This window comes from Glycine soja, chromosome 18 (genome assembly GCF_004193775.1).
Source record: "Glycine soja cultivar W05 chromosome 18, ASM419377v2, whole genome shotgun sequence".
Lineage (NCBI taxonomy): Eukaryota > Viridiplantae > Streptophyta > Magnoliopsida > Fabales > Fabaceae > Glycine > Glycine soja.
Window position 1 is genome coordinate 18414635 of NC_041019.1, and position 17960 is coordinate 18432594.

Consider the following 17960-nt stretch of genomic DNA (forward strand, 5'->3'; position numbering starts at 1 on the left):
TGTAATGTTGTTGCTTTGCTGTAGTGGTGAAATTTTATCTTGCACACTTTGGGAGAATTACTGTATGTAGTTCCTATCCTATTTGAATGAGCGTGGGAATGATGGGCCGATGGTTATTATATTGACACATGCCAGAATAAAAGATGCGCAGGGTAAGTGTGATATTTTGTTTACTGATTTGGGTACTCATCAGATAAGTTTTGGCGTTGCTGTTTTTGGCATTTACAGGAAGTTATCCAGCTTCAGTGAGCAATTCCTTCAAGGCGTCAAAACTATTGATTAATGATCCTCTATTGGAAATTCAGGAATTTAAAGAGAGGTATTTTGCTTATCATCTTTGCTCTATGGCTGTTGAATTCATGTATCAATTGTCTTGAGTGTTTTCTGTTGCTTTTTCCTATTTATTTGATTGTCTTAGGCTTTTAGATTTAGGCTTTGAGGTGAGTCCAGTTTTACTACCTGGCGATCAAGCAAGTTCACAAGTTTCAGGGGGAAGCCAGCTATCATCAAAGGATTCGTTTCTTTCGAAAGCTGAAGTCAAATCTATTTCTGAGATCAATGGCATTTCTGAGGTGGACCTGTTATCTTTGTTTATTGTGTATTCATTGCAATTGGAAGTCAAATTTGGCAAGATTTGTTCACATTCATATATTATGGCTAATATCTCTAATACTGGCATTTTATTGTTGCCAATTTGATTGTTATGGTTTTCTTTAAGGATGTTGTTTGTGTTACGGTGGGCATTATTAGCAAAATAGTCATGGATAACCATTCATGGTGTTATCCAGCTTGCCTTCAATGTCATAAGAAAACTGACATCCAAACAGGACCATTCACATGCGGATGTGGCAAGGATAATGATCAACCTGTTCTGAGGTAATTGGACTTTTAGTCCATTAGCATGTTTTATTCAGGATTTTGTATTTGACTAGCATGTGCATTGGTAGGTATAGAGTTGAAGTAATGGTTACCCAAAACAATAAGAGTAGCAAGTTTTTGCTCTGGGATCGTGAATGTGCTGAATTGATTGGTCAAACAGTTGATGATGTGAATAGGGTCAAGATTGAAGTATGTTCATGTCTTATCATATACTACTTCTTATTTTATGTATTATATTTTGTTCTTTCAATTGTAACTGGTCGCTGGTGGATTTGTCCTCTTTCTGGCAGGATGGTGATCTTGATTTGAATGCTTCCCCTCAAGCACTTGACAGACTGTTGGGTCATGTGCTTGCTTTTAAGGTCAGGATTCAATCAAAATTCAAGAATGTCGTTGTTCTTAGATACTCAAATGAACTAGATTTGATCAATGTTATTCTCAAGATGCTGGCTGATAGTGAGGTGTTCTTTTCTAATATCTATTTTAGTTGTTGTTGCCATAATGATATGATGCATGAGTTTGACTATCATCAACTTATATATGATACATGCATGTTCCAAAATAGATCCTTCAAACGTTGATTGCAATAATGCTACCCATGCTGAATGTGTAAGTTAATGTTGTTGTCATAAGTATTGATATGTTGCATTATTTTTTATTTACCAGTTTATCTTTTATGCAGCAATCTCTGCCTGTGACAGCCGACCATGATCCATTTGTAGGATTCCCTTTAACGCCCAAAAAGCGGATGCCATCTGATGAAGTTGATTCCAGATTGTTATTGTTGTGTTTTCATGGTGCTATTAAAATATTGTCATATTAAGCAGACAATTATTAGTTTTCGTTATGGCTACATCTGACAATTCCCCTGGCGTTTCTTTCCGCCATGCTGATGTTTTGGCCATTTGAAAACCGGGTTTTTTGGATTGATGCTATTTTGTCCCTTGTTGCTGTACATTTCTCCCTTTTATATTATGTCAGCTCTGAAGCTAATTATGACTTAGTTTCAAACAGGTTACAATTCACTCAGTTTTGAGCAATCAAAACTAGCCAATTGTCTATTAGCATGTTTTTTTGTGGATCTTTTAGGCGTCCTAAATTGAGATTTGCCCATATTATGTGTTCCTGCCGTTGTATTGCAAGTTTTCTTATATTAAATATGCCACTAAAAACAATTTATTTTTTCACTATTCATTGCTTAGTTGTCCTCGATACAATTGAACTGTTTTTTACCAGACATTTGATGGTCTATATGCTTCTAACAAATTAATGGAGGAGTTAGTCTAAATTTAAAAAACAATAATGGAGATAAATTGATGTTCAAATTACATCAAATATTAAAAACAACGAAGAAGAAAAATTTAAAGCTACATTGGCGATCATATTGATACTCGATACTCTCACGTTCTTAATTTGTTTCTTGGTGAACTGTTTGATGAATTTCATTCCCATCTGAATTGCATAAAAATAACAACAAAAAAACCAGATTAAGAAAAAAATAGAATCCGCAGGATTGTGTTAAATTTTTAGTTTTAGTTTTCCTTCTCAATTCATGTGCTTTTTAAATTAATAAAACTTTCTATCCTCACATCATATTTCCTCATTTAGAATGTGTTTGACATGAATGCTATCACTCCATTTTTCTAGTTATCACTGCTTTGATAAAATCATGTGTTCTATATTTCAACTATAATCTTGATGACTTACGCAAGTATAATCTTGATTTTAACTACAACAAACTAGAACTATGTAAAACAACTCTAATCTATGGACAAGAGAAATGAAAAAAAAATTTGTAGTGTGCCAGACAAGCAATATATAAACAACCAATGCGCATCTCCAATACAAACGTTGAGTCAAGTTTTTTTGCATGTTTTGTTACATAATGCCAAATAAAAGATGTAAAATAGAAATTTCATATTTCAAGTTGAACACATGAGCTAATAGATTTGACCGTACAAATTAAACAAATTTGTGTTACTGAATGAAAGTTCGTCACTATATATACAATATCTTCCATTGTAAGGTTAGTAGCAGTTACAGAAGTCAATATTTGCGCCAATGACTATGATCATTTCTATCTTACCTATTTTGAATTATGGCCTTGGTTTGTGTGTCTAGATTGACACCAGACTGCTAAATAGACAATATCTTTCATTACAAGCTTAGCAACAGTCCCAAAACACAATTTTTCCCGAAACCAAGTGTCATGATTTCTATATTACCAATTTTACTAGTTGTTAATGTTAGATCATATTTTTGCTATCTCATCTACCCTTGGTCTCATCTCTTTATCTTAGAACTCAGTCAATTCTATCATTACCCTTTTTCAATATGCAGAATTACCAACATGCAAACATATCTAATCTAGCAAATTCCACCACTAATAGTCAGCCTATGATCCAGAACCAACGAAATGCCTCATGTCTGATTTCTTTCATCTTCTAATTTTATTGTAGCTTCTGCAGATTTAAAACAAGCATTTGGTTCTTCGTTTGAACATAAATCTATTATTTAGTTTATAATTCACTGAATTCTGCCTTTAGTCATTTTCAACATGCAAAACTATCAACATGCAAAGAGATCTGATTCTGCAAAAGCCAGGATCAACAGAAAACGTATCATGCAGTAGAAGGGACATGCTCATCCTCAGTCATCTTCGCAAGCAACAGTTAACTCCACTTCAGAATATGATAGTGAGACATCTGATATAGCATGTTATGCAAGAAATCAATTTACTTAGCTGCCTTAATCACATTTTCTTTTGTTTCCTCTCTATTTTTTAGTGATTGCGTCTGATTCATCAGAAAGTGAAAATTTTGAATCCACACAAGGTACTGAAAAAAGAATGTTTCATGCTCTTTTTTGCTATGGTTCAAATATTGCTATTATATCTATTTCTAATTTTTGCAGGTTCAGGCTCTAATTTTATGACTGCCTATGAGGACTGTCAATCTCCAACTAATCAGCCTGTAATCAACACTGAAGGTAATGACTATAATTCTGATTTACAGTTTCAAATGTTACTGCACATGCTCTTAAATTAATATTCAAAATTCTTATCATCATATTGTACTATGATATTAAACAATTTCAGGATATTCTGATCTTGGTGATCAACTCATCCAATGTAGATATTGTAATGCATAAATGTGGTATGATGAAAGAATATCAAAAGATAAAAATTGTCAGAATCCAAGGTTCAGCTTATGTTGTGGAGATGGCAAAGTTGAATTGCCATTATTACAAAATTTACCTTAATATCTCCAACGACTTCTATTTCATGATGATACAATTGATAGTAAAAATTATCAACATAACTTACGAGCATACAACATGATGTTTGTCTTTACTTCTGCTGGAATTAAGCTAGACAAAACAATTAATAATTCAAGAGGACCTCCTACAATCAGAATACAGGGCCAACCATGCCACCGAATAGGCAGTCTATTACCAATGCCTGGAAAAAAACCCAAATTTGCACAACTATATATCTTTGAACCAGAAAATGAAGTGCAAAATAGAATTAATGCCATGAGGTAGAAGTTCTTTTATTTCTATCAGTCAGAAAATTATTCATTCACTTACAATAGTTTGTGCAGTTATGAATATTTTTAAATATTGTTTTTTCAGCCAATATTCTGGAATTAAGAGCCATATTGTTTCAGGTTTAAGTCACATGCTCAATCAACACAATTCTCACGCTAAAAGTTTTAGAATGACCAGGGATAGATTGGCAGGTGATCAAGCCAATAATATCAAATTGCAACTGATAGCTGCTCGAGGAAAAGATGGTCGTGTATATAATATGCCTAATGTTCCAGAAATTGCTGCACTTATTGTTGGCGATTTTCATCCAGAATCAAAAAGAGATATTATTTTTGAAACTCAAAATGGAGAATTACAAAGAATCCATGAACTTCATGCTAGTTATCTACCACTACAGCACCCTCTACTCTTTCCTTATGGAGAAGACGGATATAGAGCTGACATATTTCACCGTTCTACTTCATCCAGCAAAAAAAGAAAGTGAAACCATCTGACAATGAGAGAGTGGTTTGCTTATAGACTTCAGTCCAGGTCAAATGAAGCACAGACTTTATTCCATTCTCGAAAATTATTTCAACAATTCATTGTTGAAGGTTATACCATGGTCGAATCTGAAAGACTTAGCTACATCAGAAACAACCAAAAGAAGCTTAGAGTTGATAAGTATTCTAGCTTACAAAGTTCATTGGACACTGGAACAGCTAAAGGCTTAAACAAGGGAAAAAGAGTAATCTTACATTCAACGTTTGTTGGGAGCCCACATTATATGGATCAACTTTACTTTGATGGTATGACAATATGCAGTCATGTTGGTTTTCCAAATCTTTTTATTACTCTAACCTGTAATCCAAATTGGCCTTAAATTCGTAGATTACTTTCAGCTTTGAATCTCAAACCAACAGACAGACCAGACATTGTATCACGAATTTTCAGATTAAAATATGAACACATGCTGTCAAACTTAACAAAGGGTCAATTACTGGGAAAAGTGGTTGCATGTAAGTTGACTATCATTTTTATACTTAAATACAAATATAAGTTGCTTATTTGGCCATTTTTCTTTATTCTATAATGCTGATATTAATGGCTAAAATATTACAATTTAACCAACACTTTTATAGATATGAAATACAGAATTATACTTACCATCATAACATTATCTTTTATCAATCACAGATATGCATACTATAGAGTTTCAAAAGCGAGGACTCCCTCACGTGCATTTATTGCTATTTCTACATCCAGACAATAAATATCCATCTTCAACTGACATTGACGAGATAATATCAGCAGAAATATCTTCCCATGAAGATGACCCAGAACTCTACAGATTGGTGGAAAACCATATGATACATGGCCCATGCGGAATTTTACAACCCAACTCTCCATGTATCAAAGAAGGCAAATACAGTCGTTTTTATCCTAAACAATTTTAGCCTTGGACTCTTTTGGATTCAAACGGTTATCCAGTCTATCGTAGAAGAAACAATGGTCATTCAATTTCAAAGAATAGAGCTATCATTGATAACAGATATGTAGTACCTTACAATCCAAAATTACTAAAAAAATATCAGGCACATATAAATATTGAATGGTGTAATCAAAGTACTTCAATCAAATATTTATTTAAATACATAAACAAAGGTTATGACAGAGTGACTGTTGTTATGGTTTCTGATAGCAATTAGACAGCTCAAAATGTTAACATTCAAAATGATGAACTTAAAGAATATCTAGATTGCAGGTAATTTCATCTTAACCTGCATAATTTATTTTCTGACTATTATTTTTACTAACCAACCTGTATCACAGATACATTTCTCCCTGTGAAGCTGCTTGGAGAATATTTGTTTTTCCAATCCACGATAGAAAGTCTGCTGTTGAGAGATTGTATTTTCATCTTCCAGATCAACACAACGTTCTTTATGAAGATCATGATGATATAGATGATGTACTATCGAAACCAACTATTTCAGATTCAAAATTCCTAGCTTGGATGAACACTAATAAAGGTTTTGCTGAGGCCAAGAATCTTACTTATTCACAATTTGTGTCAAAGTTTGTATATAATAAAAGAAACAGATCATGGCAACCCAGAAAAAAGGAAATACCATTGGAAGATTCATATGGGTACCACCAACCACAGGAGAATTATTTTATTTAAGAATGATGTTTGGAAGCTGCAAAGGACCTACTTCATTTGAGGATATTAGGATTGTTGCAAATATCCAATATCCAACATATAGAGAAGCATGTTTTGCAATGGGCTTTCTACAAGATGACAGAGAATATGTTGAGGCAATCAAAGAGGCTAAGGACTGGGGCACAACTAATTATCTAAGGAAATTATTTGTATTAATTTTATTAGCAGGTGCCATGACCAAACCTAAAGAAGTTTGGAACCAATGTTGGTATTGGCTAGCTGATGACATTGCATATCAATATAGCAAATCAACAATGAACTCGAGTAGGTCGTGACTATTTTTATGTTCCATAGCAATGGTCAGAATCATTCACTAACAGCTAGATTTTTATTTCTTATTCACTAACAACTTGCTTTTTATTTCTTAGAAGTACATATCAATGATGATACTCTTAGAAATTTGGCATTGATTGAAATTGAACAACTATTGCACATAAACCAAAGATCACTGAAAGACTATCCTACAATGCCATATCCTCAAGATATCAATCTCACATCCTACCTACAAAACAACTTGGTATTATCAGAACTTGATTACAACCATGATGCAACGAGATCAGAATTTGAGCATCTTTTTGCATCCATGACAGGCAATCTACCGATTCATATATTAAAAATTCTATTCATAACAGTTAACATCTTACAAAGAAATGCTCATTGCAAATTATAAATTGTATTGATGCTGTTAATATTCTATTCATAAGCGGCAATCTACCCTCATTTAATTCTTTCCATCAACAACAAAATTAATCTTCATTTCAATATAACATTAGCTTACCTATCAATACAGATGAACAAAAAACAATTTATGACAGAATTATCCAAGCTGTCAACAACAATGAAGGTGGAATGTTTTTCCTATACGGATTTGGAGGCACAGGAAAAACATTCATATGGAGAACATTAACAAGTTCATTGAGAGCAGAGAATCAAATTGTTATTATTGTTGCTTCTAGCGGATTAGCCTCTCTATTATTACCAGGAGGCAGAACTGCACATTCCAGATTTAAAATTCCTGTACCAATTTTTGAAGACTCAACATGCAATATCCATCAAAGGACCCAATTAGCAGAATTATTGAACCAGACAAGTCTAATAATTTAGGATGAAGCACCAATGGCCCACAAATTTTGTTTTGAAGCACTTGATCAAAGTTTAAGAGATATTATCACAAATAAATCAAACTCAAATCAAATATTTGGAGGCAAAGTTATAGTATTAGGTGGAGATTTTCGCCAAATACTACCAGTCATCCCAAGAGGAATCCGCTCAGACATTGTAAATGCAGCAATCAATTCATCCTATCTATGGGATTCGTGTGAAATATTGACCTTGACAAAAAACATGCGCTTACACAACAATCTAGAATCAGTTGATGAATAAGAAACTGCCACATTTGCTAAATGGATTCTAGACATTGGAGATGGAATTATAGATGATGAAAACGATGGTTATGCTACAATTCAAGTTCCTGCTCATCTACTCATTACTCAATATGATGATCCAATCAGTGCTATAGTCAAATCAATATTCCCAGACTTAGATCAGCACCACAATAATCCTGAATTCTTTAAATCCAAGACAATACTAGCTTCAAAAAATGAAACAGTAGAACAAATCAATCATTACATACTATCCTTCATTCCAGGTAATTATCTCATTACTTATTTAATTGACATTTCCTCAGTCAAAAATATAATCACTGAAATTGTAATTTTGCAAATCATAGGTGACCACATGGAATATCTAAGCTCTGATTTCGTTGATAAATCATAAACTAGTGAAGATTCGTATTTCCAATCAATTACTACTGAATTCCTTAATTCATTGAACACATCCGATTTGCCAACTCATTCTATCAAACATAAAATTGGAAGTCCTATAATGCTCTTAAGGAATCTCAACCAAAATCAAGGTCTATGTAATGGTACTAGATTAGTGGTAACAAAGATGGCAAAACATGTAATTGCAACTGAAATTATCTCAGGCAAAAACATTGGCCTCGTTGTTTATATTCCAATAATGTCAATGTCCCCTTGACAATCACCCTGGCCGTTTAAACTATTGAGAAGACAATTTTCGATTATGCTATCTTATGCAATGACAATTAACAAGTCACAGGGACAATCGCTATCCATGGTTGGACTTTATTTGCCAAAACATGTATTCACTCATGGCCAATTATATGTTGCATTGTCAAGGGTCAACTCAGCAAAAGGATTAAAAATCCTGATTCATGATGATGAGCAGAAAAGCATGAATTCCACTACCAATGTAGTATTCAAAGAAGTGTTCAGAAACATTAAAAGATAAATTTCAGTTGTTTAATATCAGGTTCAATTCTATTGTCATGCTTTCTGAAACAGTCCTATTCTTTAATAATCAATTCTTCAATATTGCATTATGACTGCATTATATAATTTAACTTATTACAATCTTCAATACAATTCGATTGATTTTAAATATTGAGAATTGACTATCAGCTTCAATTCTTTTGTCATGCTTTCTGAAACAGTGCTACTCTTTTGTGATCACTTCTTGCACACAATTCCATTGATTTTAAATACTGAGAATCCACCAACAACAAGCAATCTATAATTTTTTTAAAACTGCCTCCTTAATCAAACATAACCACTTTGACACAGACACACAGTCAGATAGATAGATACATACATACATATATATATATATATATATATATATATATATATATATATATACACACACGTCGTTTTACTAATAACAAAATAATAACCATCGAGAAATTTAATTACCACCATAGGAACATGTAAAATAGTTTAGTGATTGGGTGAACTATACATTATTAATCTATTAATTAATCCATTAAGGCGAATACCTCATAGAAAAAATTAACCCATTTAAGGCCCAACTATTACATGCACACCACAAACAGCACTAAAGTCCAATCAGTTCTGAAACCAATCACAGAAAAACCGTTTGGTTACTTCCACAACTGTTCACGTTCATACTCTTCACATCACCACTAGCTTTCCCATTCAATAAGCAACAATTGAGTTGCACCATTTCCAACAAAAACTACCGCCACTTATGGCATTGAGAAGATAAATCAATTAATCAAGTCCACTCAACTATTAAGCCATATTACACATTCCTCTGGAAACTTCATCTCAACATCCTATCACCATACTTTCACTTCAGAAAAACCCAAAATGAGTATCACATCCTCCACCGCTTCAACCAAAGTTAGGAGTGTCTCTTTAGAAGTTGATATCTTCCAACGGATCATTTCTTCACTTTAAATTTTCTACATTACTAAATCCTGTGTTCATGCAGATCAGATATCCAATTGTAAGACCACCTGCAATCATCCAATTCAGAGCAACTTTGCACAATGACTAGGTTATAGTTTAAAATACAAAAAGCTTTTTTTCGTTCCCTTGCATCTGTTTGTTATTCCTTACATTCCATTTACATGGTTTTTGATTGGTCATATTATTTCTTTAGAGTTACAATTCTTTCGTTCTATTTTTTCCCTGTTTCCTGCCTTGCATGTTCTGTTTTTGTCTCTTTTCGCTGGCTTCCATGATTGCATTGCATTTGCATGCTTTTCGATTTACCACATTATTACTTTAAATATATAGCATTTTGACTTTGCTTTTCTGCTGTATATTCATCATACTTCAGTTATGCTTCAGTTATAGTATTTCTGCTCTATTTTGCATTTCATTCTTGACATTTCATATATTACTGATTTTCATATACTTTAGTTATCCTTTGCCTGTAGTTTTCGGGTGGAACTTTATATCATTTTCGTTTAGTTCCTTTAACTTTTTTGTATTTCTCTTTTGACATATTATTTCTTTTCATACAATTTTTTCCTTTTTATATCCAGACATTCATAGAAATACCCCCATTCTACCATGAACAATGGGCACCAAATTACCCACAAGATGTCCGGTTCAAATACAATGGAGCAACCTACCCAATACGAGTCCAACAACACCGAGGCAGATATTTCTTTTGGAGATGGACTCGCAGACTTTAGAGCAGATTTAAAAATCTACGAGTCTATCATCATCAACTTCTTTGCCTGCGATGATAACACCATTTTTTATCTACATTTTACACCTCCCCTAAATCAACAGACATGTGGCAGACCAATACTTCATTCCCGTCAACATATCTGGACAACAGAAATAACCCAATGTATACTGGGTGCTCCCTAACCGCTGGTAACATGCAATTACATCAACTTGCATTGTTATGAGAATTTCAATCACATTATTAATCTGTATAAATAATACGCAGGAAATCCCATCACATGCAAGGAAATATCTGAAAGAATGTGACAATCACTTGACAATTTTAAGGAAGAATGCACCTTCTCTGCAATGGGACGTGGTTACGCTCGACCGCGGCATTAAAGATAAAAGTATCGTCTGGCCATGGTATAAGTTCCAAACCAAAGAATTGGGAAATAGTCATTAGAAAAGAAAGGAAGTGGCGATAATTTTCATTTTATATGTAATTATATTTTGTTTATTTTCTCTGAACAATCTCTCTTTTACCAACATTATAAATACATATCTATCTAATCTTCAATTATACTACTCTGATTGCAATTTTACTAACCAAGTGACCCATGCGTACGCACGGATTACAGACTAGTTTATTTGAAAGTCGTTCTTTTAATTTAAAGTTTCTGCAAAACTATATCCAAAGAGCATAATGGTGCAGGTGGTTTCTGTTACTAAATATTTGTTTTATAATTTAAAATTCATAAAAATATATTATTTGTATTAATTTTATTTTTATAAAATAAAATATTTGTTTTAGAATTTGTCACGTAAAATTAGAATTCATATATTTTAGAATTTTGTTTTTAGTGAGTCAATTTGATTTACTACGTGTTTGTTATCTCCTCCTTTAGCTACAAACACATTAGAAAAACATTTTGCATTTTTTTTTCTAAATTTCTTTTCTTCCTTTTCTTATAAAAATTATTTTTTTTGAAAGCAAGAACATTAGTATTCAGAAGGTTGGAGGATCATTTTGCTACACACGATCCGAACCAACGGATTGTCGTATCTTGGAAAAGAAGCGCAATCAGATTTTCCTACCAATGCAATGGGGGCATTTTCTCTCTAAGTATAGCATTTTCGCGCTTCAACCCAGACCATATTTTGTTCTGTCATATTTAGTTTGAGGCTTTGTATTTTCCTCTCATTTATTTTATTTTATTTTATTTTAGATAGAAATAAAATACCCTATTAGACTATTAGCATGACAAAGCATAAACAAAATCAAGAAAGAGATAAAAAAACAATAACTTAAAAAAGAAAAAAATATATCATCAATGATTTAAATTAATAATTTAATAAGCTATGTTAGCTTAAAATTCATGAGTTTTATATTTAATAATTAATTTAATTATATGTTATGGGTTGGATTGAGTTGAATTAAAAAAATAAAACTCATTACTTAATCCATGCTTAGATGGATCTAATTGGATTGGATCAATCTTGAGCCAAATTCTTAAAAAATTTAACTCAAACTATTTAGGTTGGTTTGAATCGAATTGAATAGATGATTTATCAAGTTGATGAACAATTCTACAACTAAAGACTAATATTATTAAGAGTTATATAATTCTCCTCTCTCTCTCTCTCTCTCTCTCTCTCTCTCTCTCTCTCTCTCTCTCTCTCTCTCTCTCTCTCTCTCTCTCTCTCTCTCTCTCTCTCTCTCTCTCTCTCTATATATATATATATATATATATATATATATATATATTAATTCTTATAATTATTGATGTGATACAATACAATTTTTTTTGTCTATTTTTCTCCTTTGCATTAACTATCTTATATATTGTTTATAGTTTTTTTTTTTCCTCTTCTCTTCCTAGCTATCTTTCTTTATAATATATTTTTGTTGCCCAAAAATTCATATAAATACAATTTCTCTATGTTTTTTTATAACAACACAATGATTTCTCTATTACCAATACGGAAACACATCATACTCTACTCAGGGAAAAAAAACATCATACTCTCGTGTGTTTGGTCCAGCGACCAGGGTCACTCGACCATGAATATATTATGCATCAAACTGACGCAACTCCGATTTGCTTCAACGTTATTTAGATTTGTGGCGTAAATATTGTTGTCAAACATGGCACTGAACGTACGTACGTGATCCAAACACACACGAATCAATTAGCAGAGCATATCCACGTGATAAATGCGGGATGATAGAAAGAGCAATAATAATAACATAAAAAGTGGAGGCCAAACACTATAATCATCTAAATAAATTGATGAGAAATTCGTGTCTGTATAGTTCTTTTTATACAAAAATTTATATAACAAAGAGAGAAACAAAAATGTATGAGATAAATCAAATAATTAATACGATGAAAAATTAAAATAAAATTTTATAAAATATATTATAAGAATATTTTGTATATAATATAACTTTATAATGTAAAAAGTTTTTTTTTTCTCACATGTATACTCCTTCCAAAACAATCATGTTGGAGACACCGTCAACATTAAATGTCTGTATCTCTTTCCATGAAAATTCAAATCTTAGTTCACTATTGGAAAACTAATCCCTTCCACTAGACCAAACTCTTATTTTTAAATAATAATAATTATATATCTCACTCTCTTACAATTTGTTTTTATCTTATTTTTTCTTTTTACTCCCTCTAGTTTTTCCATCACATCACATATTATATTTATTATTTTATATTTCTATTTTCTCTTTTTTCTCTCTATCTTTTTCCTATTGTTTTTTTGCTGAATTGTTGTTTCCTCCCGTCACTCCAATTCATCTCAATATATGATGGACGTTTAACATTTTCCGAATGTTTTTATTGTGTGTAATTTTTTTTTTGAAAAACTTTATTGTACATTTATATTATATCTTATAGAATTTCAACGTTGATAGATACATTTGGATATCTTATCAATTATTGCGTAGCTGGTATGAGAGAGAGACAGCACATAAAATATGAAATTTGATGATATGATTAAAAAAATACATTTTTTGCTTTCAATTAGTTTCATCACATTAATAATAATAATAATAATAGATAAAGTTACTATGCACTTTGTTTGGAAGGAGAAGTAGTAGATCAAAAAAGAAAAAAAAATAAGTGAGAAATAAGGTGGAAATAGAATTTATTTGGTTGAAGAGAAATAGAGTCAAAAGGGAGAAAAACATTTGAAATAAAGGTTTTTTTTTTACTGATTGAATTAAAGTTGTTAGGTAAGTAAGAAAAATAATATTATAATTGCAAATCAACTTGATCCACCATGGATTCGAGTCAAATTGGTTGGAAAAAATCAACCCACCTAATTATATGCAAAATGTGGGCCAACTCATTTTGAATACCGCTAACTGAAGTTGGACTCATGGTGAGCTAGGTTTAGGCATGACAATGAGACGGGTCAGGGCATGTTTGTCTATATCCACATGTTTGTCACCGTAAAAAGTAGGGTGGGTTCAAGCTTAGATTTATAAAATGCGGCGGCAAAAAAATGAAACCCAATTCTCATCCCTGTCAAGTTTTATCGGGCTTGAGGAAACCCATCTCATTTTTTTAATTTTTTTATATTGTTCATATACTTTAAATAAATCATACATTAAGTTATTTACTACATTTTAATTGAAATAATATATATTAATTAATAAGAATAAATAGCATAAAGATATTTATGAATTAAACATATAATTTTTAATTTTATTATTTAATTAGTATTATAATTATAATATTATTTAGTATTTAACTATTAAAATAATTATTGTATATTTTAAATAGCTATAAATAAGAAAATAATTAAATAATTATCTAATTAATAATTACATATATTATACAATAATAGAGTTATATATAAATGTATTCTAAATATATAATTAGTGAGACGTTTACATGGTAAGGGCAATAGTAGGGGCAGGGAGTAAGGGTAGCAATAGATCAAGCCTTAAATATGGTTCTATGACCTCACCTGTTTAAAGCCTGACCTAGCCTATTTAATGAAAAGTATATAGGCAAATATATATATCACAAGAAGAGAAATTGAATTGTAATTTTAAAAATTTTAAAACCTTTTTCTTCAGCAACAAATTTATCATCTGAAGTATAAGTTTAACAAAACAAATTACAGATTTTTGCAAGACAGATTCAAACAATAGAAACAAAATTTGCAAAAAAAAATAAGTTTATCAAAAAATAAAATCAAATTCAAATCCTAGGTTAGTGTAAAACAAAAGATAAACAAAAAGAATATAAGACACAGAGATCTTTACCAATTCGTCTCTACCACTGAGATTACATCCAGTTCTTGGTTAACTATCAAGTTCCACTAACTTCAACAAGTTACAAGTATTCTATCATTGTCACTTTTGGCTCTTACAACTTAATTTCTACACCAAGCTTGACATTACCTATTATTATTTATCCTACCATGTCACCGCTAGCTCTAAACAAATCAAAAGATTTGTAATTTGTTTGCACACTAGCTAACTCTTAATCGTCTTACAGACGGATATAAAATCTAAGCACTTTGTCTTTTTTCTCAATGTGTTCAAGGTGTTTTGAGAGCCTTTACAAACTTTACAAGAATTTGCAAAGAGATTTTTACAAAAGAATTTGAATGTTAGCATGTAGGTTTGTGTCCCATGTCTTTAAAGCTTCTGGTATGTATCTCTAAGCGGATATAATTATTCTCTTAAGCTTGCGTCTGATGTTTGTAGTCGTTGGAGCAATTTAATGTTTGCATAAAATGCACATCCCTTTTCATGCTAGAAAACCACTCTGGTTGGCTTTCGTGTTTATCACTTTAGCAGAAAACTACTTCCTTTGAGTCAAGGCAAGTCTGTCATAGCAGAGTGCGTCTTTTATGTTGTTTGGCAATTTCCACATCTTGAACTTCATTTATTCTTCATAGAATTTGATAGATCCTAGGAGAATGTCTTGTGAGACAGTTTCTACAAAATGAATCTCAGACACAAAGTATTAAATGAAGTCTTTAATGTTATCTTTAATGTTGTATCAAATCATGGCACATCTCTGTTATCGTCTAAAAATACAACGCAAATACATGAGTCAAGGTCTAACATCGCATAAGACGTGTAACATTATGTTTTTCGTAATGTTTGATTAAGTGGTTTTAATTAGCTCACAAGAGTAATTAAATTTAATTTAAGTGACATAATTAATTAATTATGAGATGATGGTGTGGTGCTTTGTATGTATGATTATCTTTACAGATGTGCAAAATCGTGTTTGGGGGTGTGAATAGTAAGTTTTAGAGTGTTTGGGTTGAGATGAATGGGCCATGAGTGATAGGAATGAGGTGGGTGAGTTTAGGAAGGGGTGATGTGCAAATAGAGGGAAAGGGAAGAGTCATACACTCTGCTTTTTATTGGCTCTAAGCTGGACCCAAACACAAAGTTCTCTCATTTCACTCTCTTCTTCCTCTCAAAGACAACCTTCCTTACAAGAACTTGAGAGCTTAAGACCTTTAATTCCTTTACTCAAGGAACCTTGTAGCACTTCTTTATTCGAGTTATATTTGAGGGCTAGTTCAGTGGTAAGGAACTCCCTTATTTCCATTCTTATCTTTCATTTTTGTTTTCCCTACATGAGCACTTTTGGAAGTTCATAAAAGTGTTCATTATCATGGTTTTGATGTGATTTCTATTGGTTTTTTGGGGTTTTGGTGGTATAGATGGTGTGGAGTTGTTGTGTGAGTGGGAAAAAAGCTTTTTTCTTAGAGCTAAAGTTTCCTCCTGTCTTCCTTCCTTCTTTCAAAGCTAGTTCATTGATTAGATTATGATGTTTTGAGAAAGTGATACGAGATGTTGATGAGATGATGTTGTATGTAACATGACATTGAGAAAAAAATATGATGTTTTGATATCTTAATGAATATTGTTTAATAAGATGAATTGAGTTGAAATATTATTATTTGATTCTCATGCAATTCACATTCATATGATGAGTCGGTGTTTGATTATGAGAACTTATGTTATGAAAAGTTTCATGATATTTGATGAACTAGATGAGAATTCATGATTGTTGTGAAAGATATGAATGGTGAATTAATGATGAATTGAACAAGATGTGAATGATGAATTGATGATGAATTGAAGTAATGTGGATGAATTGATGGATTGATGATGATTGAACCTTTATGTAATGGTTGATGAACTGATGATTATTATGAGATGTCCTATTATGAAAATTCTAAGACTTATGTTTTATATATAATTTCTACATGTTATGTTATATATGTGATGATAGTGGATCATGCTGTAATTGTTAAGTTTTATCCCCTCTTTAGTATGTTTGTTTTTAGTAAACTTATCCTTGTGTTGTTGTACGTGTGGTTCATGTTTGGGATGATCTAATATCTAATTTACGTGGGAAGCAGATGGCTAGGAGGTGACCCTATGTCTTTCGGAGACATCATGGATAAACATACCTAGATGTGAAGACATGATTTTTGTTTCTTGTTTCCTTTTTAGTGTTATGAATAATGTCGATTAACTCAAAGTCTTGGAAGTTTATCTTCATAGGATCACCATGTCTATATGCGTGTTTTGAGGAGATTTGAGTTGCTCTGATGTTGTATTAGTTCATGTTATGTTGGAGTGTCATAGGGCACATGGTATTTTTGGTTATGTATATATATCATGTGATGTTTTATCTTGATATCATGTGTTTTAGCTTTTGGTCTTTGAAACACAAAAAGTTTACAACTATTTTCATAATTAAATTAATCAAAGAGTTTTAAAGGAATTAAAATAGTCTTCTACTTAAGATAATTCATAATTTCATGTACTGGCAAAAGGTCATTACAAAATAATAACATAATTATGTAATTAATAATTACATATATTATATATTAATAGAATTATATATAAATGTATAGTTATATTATTAATAATTATAATTATATCCATAGCGAGAAGGGTATGGTGGCGGGATGGGGAGTAAGGTAAGAATAGGCTGGGCCTTAAATAAAGGCCTATGGGTTGACCTATTTAAAGCTTGGCCTAACCTAATTAATAAAAATTGTAAAAACAAATATCACAAGAAGGAGGGTTGAATTGTGATTTTAGAAATTGCAAAACATTTTTTTTACCAACAAAGTTATCGTTTGAAGTATAAGTTTAGCAAAACAAATAATAGATTTTCGTAAGAAAGATTTAGACGATAGAAATGGAATTTGAAAAACAAAATAAGTTTTTCAAAAAATATAATCAAATTCAAACCCCAGGTCAGTTTAAAACAAGAGATCAACAAAAAGATATAAGACATTGATATTTATACTGA